Source organism: Rutidosis leptorrhynchoides, chromosome 3 (genome assembly GCF_046630445.1).
Source record: "Rutidosis leptorrhynchoides isolate AG116_Rl617_1_P2 chromosome 3, CSIRO_AGI_Rlap_v1, whole genome shotgun sequence".
In the NCBI taxonomy this organism is placed as follows: domain Eukaryota; kingdom Viridiplantae; phylum Streptophyta; class Magnoliopsida; order Asterales; family Asteraceae; genus Rutidosis; species Rutidosis leptorrhynchoides.
Window position 1 is genome coordinate 67,298,896 of NC_092335.1, and position 9,013 is coordinate 67,307,908.

The window sequence follows — 9,013 nt, forward strand, 5'->3', positions numbered from 1 at the left end:
CCGAAATCAACTTCTTCCTCCTTGATTTGAGCTTTCTCTCTCTCAAAGGGTTTCTCACTCTAGAAATTGAATTTGGAAGAGATGATGTGGTTGGTGATAAAGTTAAGAGTGTTTCAACCACCATCCAATCTGGCCTTTAATGCCCTAACTCGTCCCCATATGAAAAGACAAGAATACCCTTCATTAAACTTTAATTTAAAAAGCAGGAATCTGCCAACAGCAGTAGTGCGCGGCGTGCACAAGGGTCTGGGCAGAATCTGACCTCTGTTTAATTACACAATGCATTCCACACTTCAAGTATCCTATTTACACGTCTGTACAAATAATATTCGGGTCTTACAACTCTCCCCCACTTGAATTAGAGCGCGTCCTCGCTATCCAAGCCTCATGACAAGAGGGAAGATAAACTAACACAAACTCCTCGGGCTCCCATGTAAACTCGGAACCTTTACTAAGTCACCATTGAAATTTATAAGTTCTCACTTCTTTATCTCAACCTTTTCACTTTTTCATCGAGTATAGCAATCGGCTCCTCAACATATTCCAACTTGTTGTTTAACTCGATTTTGTCTAATGGCATCCATGAAGAATCATCCGCAAGATACTTACGGAGATGGGAAACATGGAATGTATTATGGATCCCCGCAAGCTCTTTGGGTAATTCCAAACGGTACGCAACTTCACCAATGCGAGCTAAAATCTTAAATGGCCCAATAAACCCTGTTTCTGAAATCGAATAATACCCTTCCATGGCGAAACCTTAAGCATCACCATGTCACTTTCTTGGAACTCAATCAATCGCCTACGTTTGTTGGCATACGACTTTTGTCTATCTTGAGCCGCTTTCAAATGAGTCCGAATCATCTCAATCTTGCTATTCGTCTCTAGAACCAAATCGGTACTCCCGATTTCTCTTTGACCCACTTCACCCCAACAAATTGGAGTTCGACACCTTCGCCCATAATGTAACACCCCGCCAAAATCGCCATTGACGCGGATGTTAACTTTGGTCCCAGTGCTCGGCTTGACTTCTAAGTAACAGCAAAGTTCTACAGCGGAAGCAATATATCTAAGTACCTGAGACAAAGCATGCTTAAAAGTGTCAACCAAAATGGTTGAGTGAACAACATAGGTTTAATAATTATAACAAGTTCTTAGACCACAAGATTTAAATAAGCGGTTTAATCAGTTCTGTAGTAGTGCTGGTGTATATGATATCGATACTAACCATTAGTTACCCTAAACACATCAAGTTCGTGTCGTTCATCGTTATTATGTATCCATTGACCAGCGGTCATCCGGATAGAGACGTCACCCTCAATAGCGCTATCACAATAACTAAGCTTGCCTTTATACGTAGCAATTAACGATATCATGGTAGGGATTAAGCATGAATCAAAGCATGTTAGCAACAATTTGAACTAATCAAAAGAAAGTTTTCGTGTACTTGTGTCTAAGCGTAAAACAGTTTAAAAGCAAGCATGTGTCTCACCCCAAAGTTTATAAAACAGTTAAGAAATAGTAAAAGAGGGGCTATGTAGTTCACCTTAGTAGCAGATAGATATTCCACGCAAGTTATATGATCGGAGTGTTGAACACAGAGATCTCAACCTAGAGATATTATGTTCGATTAGTTAATGTCTAATAGACATAAAGTTTGTTTATTAATATAGCAAACTATATTAACAGTGACCGTTCTCGAGAAAAGTTATATTCATATAAGTGATAATATACTTAGTGTTATTAAGTGTACCATATAATTAAGTGTATAAGTTATACTAATAATAGTATTATTATTTACATTAATCAACTATTATGTATCTTATCATAATATGTTACGTATATAATTATATCTATGTGATACATACATATATATATTCTTTATTTATTATTATGCATGTATGTGTTCATATCTATATGGTATATATATATTAGGTGTAAGTGTTATATATATATAAGTGTAAGATGGTACATATATATATATATATATATATACTTATTACTATTTATTGTTATGCTTATTAACTTATATAACTTACATAATGAACATTCATACATACACACACACACACGTACATACACATACATATATAAACATACATATACACATATGTATATATTTACATATACACACACACATATACGTACAATGTATACATACACATACATACGTATGCATGCACGCATGTACATACACCATGATTACTTTACTAATCCATAACCCTAATCTTTTAATCTTTTAACCTAACAACCTTAATCATCACCACATAAAACCATGTCCTTTTTATCATAATCAAAATCTTATAATTACACTTTTATCATAACCAAACTTTATAACATTCACATAAGATCATAAGCCTATTAATTATTCACAGCCTTCATTATATCATTAATAAAAAATCTTTATCTACCTTTACTAACTAGTTAATAACTCTTCATATAAAATCATAATCTTAATTATTATTCATAACCTAGTAACTTATTAATCTATTCAATTCATACTCATATCTTATGCCATATTCATATTCTTATGATCATACTTTTAACCTTTTCATTAATTATTAACAAATTATTAATCTTCATGATCATACTTATCCTTATTACCTTTACATAAAATCATAATCTTATTCTTAATAATTATCAAGTTACTAATACTTCACAATCATAATACTTACAATCTAGCTTGTTAAATCTTATAATTCATTATCTTCATTACCCTTCAATCTTATTCAATAAGTTAACAAGTTATTACTACATGATCATAATTTGATTTAATCATACTTATTAAACTAGTTCTTTATCAAATTAATTACTTAACCTCAAATCATAATCTTTCATGCACCATATCATAATACTTATTAATTATAATTTCTAACATTCTTATTAATTTACAAATTATTAACACTTTATAATCATAATAACTTTATTACTTTTAACTTAACCATGATCTTTTATCATACTTTTATCTTTTTTTTTTCATTAGTTCATAAACTAATCATGTTCATTATATTTATTCATTCATATTCATAATTCATTAATAATACTTAAACATAATACTTTTTATCATCTTAAAAGTAATAGATTAAAACAAGATTAAACTAGCGTTATTAGGTATACCTTATGAACTAGAGGCTAAGGAAGATGATGATTATGGGCTGAACAGGAAACAGAAGTCAGCAGCAAGAATCACGACCCAACTAGCTTGATCTTTGGTCTGATTCGGTTCGACAGAAAACAAGAACACAGCAGCAACAATGGGGCTTTTTGATCACGTGTTTGCAGCAACAAAACAGAAACAGGTTATCGATTAAGAGGTCTGTCTTGTGGGTCGAATAACATAGCAGAAACGGAAGCAAATCAAGCAGGAACAAGGCTGTTTATGTGGCGAAACACAGCTGCAATTTACAGCCTGTGGTGGCTCGAAAATACAGCAGGAAAATAGCAGGTTAAAGGGCTGTAAAAGATGCGATTAGGAGGCTGTTGTGATCACGAAACTTGCAGCAATTCAGGAGCACTTTGTGGGCTATAATAGGTGTCGATTGCAGCAGGAAAAAAGGCTGCTACATTAGTCGACTGCAGGCTTGAGTGAAGGTGATGATTGGCGATGCAATGGGGCTGTGAAGGCTGCTCTTGGTTGACAAAAAGAGAGGGAAGGAGGGCTGCAGTTGGTCGACTAAATAAGAGGGAAAACTGCAGGCTAATTGTCGACTAATACTTGGGTTTGTGGGTTTATTTGGTGATGCAAATTATGGGAAGTCTTGAGCCTTTTTATAGATGAGTTCTAGTTTCCTAATCCCATTAAAATTGCTTGGAGATCAAGGACTTGTATTAGTATTAAACTAGGATTGTTTTAGCTTAATGGTTAAGCTTAAAATTTATTTATTTTTATTTCCTCCTAGCCGATTTATTTATTTACAATTATATTTTTTTTATTTTTTTTCCCAGGTAATTACAATGTATTTATATATTTTTACCGAAACTTTTAATTATTTTACATAAATTTCGGTTTTATTCATATATTTAATTTTTGTTATTTTCTCAAGTGTATATTTTGATCCATGTACATTTTTAAATGTATTTATTTATTCGTTTCATTTTGATGATGCTCCAAGTTCATTTATAAAACTTTTGATAATTTAAATTACTTATGTTTCGTTGATTTCACAGAACCTAATGATATTTAGTCAAGTTGAAATTTATCGTATAGTAATGAACATATACTAAAAAAAAAAAAATCTAGCGTATAAAACCACGAATTTAACTAACGTTCGTTAATTATTTGAAGGGAAAAAAATCGAATTGTTATAGTATCTCCCCGTTAAAGAAAACTTCGTCCCGAAGTTTTAGGTAGACTTCTCGAATGCATCAGCATTTGAGAAGAGAGAGATGAGGATATTTTCATTTCATTTGGTCTTCACGTTCCCAGGTATACTCGGGGCCTCTACGTGAATTCCAACGGATTTTAACAATAGGAATAGTGCTCTGTTTCAAGTCTTTAGCCGTGAAGTATTGCCACAGCCAATCCTAAAAAGAATAGTTGATGAGCGCTAGAAGCATGTTTCGTTCTTACGCAGAGGATAAGAGGAGCTGTGATCTCTCGATGAGAAAGACGTTCTCGCACCTATGGCGAGTCGATCTATCACTCTCTTATAAGTTTAAGTGCGGACGAAAAGAAATATGAATTATTGGCTACACAGAATAGTCACACCGGGTGAGGAAATATCTGAGAAATGCTTTCTTGTGCCAAAAAGATATTAAATCATAGATTTGAAGTTTCACGAGGTTGCTGTGGTTTAGCCGTGAGATATCAGAAGTAATATCTTCTCAACGGTCAACCTTACGAGAGAAAATTTACAGAGAATATAGAGTTTTGAATGATGAACTCAATGGTAAGTTTCGAAGGGCAAAAGGAATTGTGATTAATATGTGGTGTAGAATAATACGAAAATTTTTATATAAACAAGCAATGAAAATTTTATAGAAGTTCGAGTCGTTTAAGGTGAAAATGTAAAAAGGAACGAAGTTCTTAATAAAACTAGAGTTATGTACAACATGTACTATTTTGAGTAAAATAATTTGAATTAGTTAAAATGTATAGAATTAATTTTGTAAAAGTGAAATTATAATTTGATATGTAGTAGTCAAATAAGTAAAAGTAAATTTATTTATTTGATTATGAAATGATATATGTATATGATTTTATAGATCGCATAAGTGAAAGTAATTTCTAATAGTTTCGAGATAATTTGAAAGTAAAATGATGTGTAAGAAATTTTGGGAAACAAGATATTTGTATTTCAGAGGTTATGTGTTTGAGAAAAGTCGAGTGGAGAACCTTGGATTATCGGGTGACAGTTGAGCAACAAATGTCGTGAGGTAATGAAAACAAATGAATTAAATGTGGTTTTGACATAAGTCCTTGGACCAAAAGTGTTCACGTGCGAAGCTATTGCTGACAAGTGAGATATGATTGGTAGAGTATGAGAACGTGATAGTGAATGTTGCGTTTATAATATCTTCGTTTGAATATTCAAATGAAAATCTTGCGAGTGGTTGTCACTTATCTTCGACGGGTTTCCTAATGGGTTTATGAAAATCTACACTAGGAGCGTAATTGCAGATAACAGGAGGCATGCTTCGAAGAAGTTTCGGGGGTGTCGCTTCAGGTCATTTAAGAACATGCATCCTTCCTTCCAGCGGGGATGTGATAATTAAGCGTCAAAGATATAGAGATAGGTTGTTTAAGAAAGAAAGAATGTAAGCTTTACGACGTTTATGGCATAGGAGAATTCGTTAATCTACTCATAGGTTTGAGCTAGATAGTTTGTTCATAACGATCTCTTCGAATATCTATAAATCAGATGATAATTACCCTTCATGTAATAACATTGAGATTTTTGAATGAATGGCTTGAAAATTTTTCTTTGATTCACTTTCTATTCCATATGTCATGATATTGGAATTTCTATATGAATTACCGTAATATAATCACGTTGGCCAAGCGTCATTATATTTCACTATTTCATATTTCCATTCCAAGGTCACTCCATAAGGTCAGGACACGTGATCAAACTTAGAAAGTTGACGTGGGAATGTTGAGTCATGAGTGACATCCCTTTGTGTGAGTCAAAGAATACTTTGAATCACAATGGTGAAGTCAGGTCATAGGATATGTTTGGATATGATAACAATCACATATTAGCTGATCCTTCAGAGTCGGGATCATGCAAGATCGTAGGGTTTTAGCTTGACATACTTAGGAAAGGATACATAATGTCAGAAGAGGTAAAAGCATGTAGTAAGATGGATTGGCAGTATAAAGACTAAGGGAAAGCACTTAAAACTAAGGCAGGAAAGGTTATAGACCTAAAGATTGCTGAGGCACCCACATAAGGCACACACAGAATGCAATCCTGGTTCTCTATAACAAGCCATGGCTCTCCTAAATTACATAATGAGATAGATATGGTGGCATTCTATTGTTGGAATACAAGTGAGTCATGGCTCTTATTCTAAGAGTCAGAAGTGTAAGTATAGTTCCTATAGCAAAGTATTTTCTAAAGATTTTTGAATGGTATAGGAGTTCTAGGCATAACAAATTTTGTTAACTTAATGCACATAATCTAGAATGTAACGTAAATAATCAATACAAATGAACAACTCGGTTATAGACTAGACTCACTAATGCATCGTAACTATTCATGTTAGTCACACTAATGTAACCTAGTTCCCTATAACCAGAGCTCTGATACCAACTGTAACACCCTGCCAAAATCGCCATTGACGCGGATGTTAACTTTGGTCCCAGTGCTCTGCTTGACTTCTAAGTAACAGCAGAGTTCTACAGCGGAAGCAATATATCTAAGTACCTGAGACAAAACATGCTTAAAAGTGTCAACCAAAATGGTTGAGTGAACAACATAGGTTTAATAATTATAACAAGTTCTTAGACCACAAGATTTAAATAAGCGGTTTAATCAGTTCGGTAGTAGTGCTGGTGTATATGATATCGATACTAACCATTAGTTACCCTAAACACATCACGTTCGTGTCGTTCATCGTTATTATGTATCCATTGACCAGCTGTCATCCGGATAGAGACGTCACCCTCAATAGCGCTATCACAATAACTAAGCTTGCCTTTATACGTAGCAATTAACGATATCATGGTAGGGATTAAGCATGAATCAAAGCATGTTAGCAACAGTTTGAACTAATCAAAAGAAAGTTTTCGTGTACTTGTGTCTAAGCGTAAAACAGTTTAAAAGCAAGCATGTGTCTCACCCCAAAGTTTATAAAACAGTTAAGAAATAGTAAAAGAGGGGCTATGAAGTTCACCTTAGTAGCAGATAGATATTCCACGCAAGTTATATGATCGGAGTGTTGAACACGGAGATCTCAACCTAGAGATATTATGTTCGATTAGTTAATGTCTAATAGACATAAAGTTTGTTTATTAATATAGCAAACTATATTAACAGTGACCGTTCTCGAGAAAAGTTATATTCATATAAGTGATAATATACTTAGTGTTATTAAGTGTACCATATAATTAAGTGTATAAGTTATACTAATAATAGTATTATTATTTACATTAATCAACTATTATGTATCTTATCATAATATGTTACGTATATAATTATATCTATGTGATACATACATATATATTCTTTATTTATTATTATGCATGTATGTGTTCATATCTATATGGTATATATATATTAGGTGTAAGTGTTACATATATATAAGTGTAAGATGGTACACACACACACACACACACACACACACACATATATATATATATATATATATATATATATATATATATATATATATATATATATATATATATATACTTATTACTATTTATTGTTATGCTTATTAACTTATATAACTTACATAATGAACATTCATACATACACACACACACGTACATACACATACATATATAAACATACATATACACATATGTATATATTTACATATACACACACACATATACGTACAGTGTATACATGCACATACATACGTATGCATGCACGCATGTACGTACACCATGATTACTTTACTAATCCATAACCCTAATCTTTTAATCTTTTAACCTAACAACCTTAATCATAACCACATAAAACCATGTCCTTTTTATCATAATCAAAATCTTATAATTACACTTTTATCATAACCAAACTTTATAACATTCACATAAGATCATAAGCCTATTAATTATTCACAGCCTTCATTATATCATTAATCAAAAATCTTTATCTACCTTTACTAACTAGTTAATAACTCTTCATATAAAATCATAATCTTAATTATTATTCATAACCTAGTAACTTATTAATCTATTCAATTCATACTCATATCTTATGCCATATTCATATTCTTATGATCATAATTTTAACCTTTTCATTAATCATTAACAAATTATTAATCTTCATGATCATACTTATCCTTATTACCTTTACATAAAATCATAATCTTATTCTTAATAATTATCAAGTTACTAATACTTCACAATCATAATACTTACAATCTAGCTTGTTAAATCTTATAATTCATTATCTTCATTACCCTTCAATCTTATTCAATAAGTTAACAAGTTATTACTACATGATCATAATTTGATTTAATCATACTTATTAAACTAGTTCTTTATCAAATTAATTACTTAACCTCAAATCATAATCTTTCATGCACCATATCATAATACTTATTAATTATAATTTCTAACATTCTTATTAATTTACAAATTATTAACACTTTATAATCATAATAACTTTATTACTTTTAACTTAACCATGATCTTTTATCATACTTTTATCTTTTTTTTTTTTCATTAGTTCATAAACTAATCATGTTCATTATATTTATTCATTCATATTCATAATTCATTAATAATACTTAAACATAATACTTGTTATCATCTTAAAAGTAATAGATTAAAACAAGATTAAACTAGGGTTATTAGGTATACCTTATGAACTAGAGGCTAAGGAAGATGATGATTATG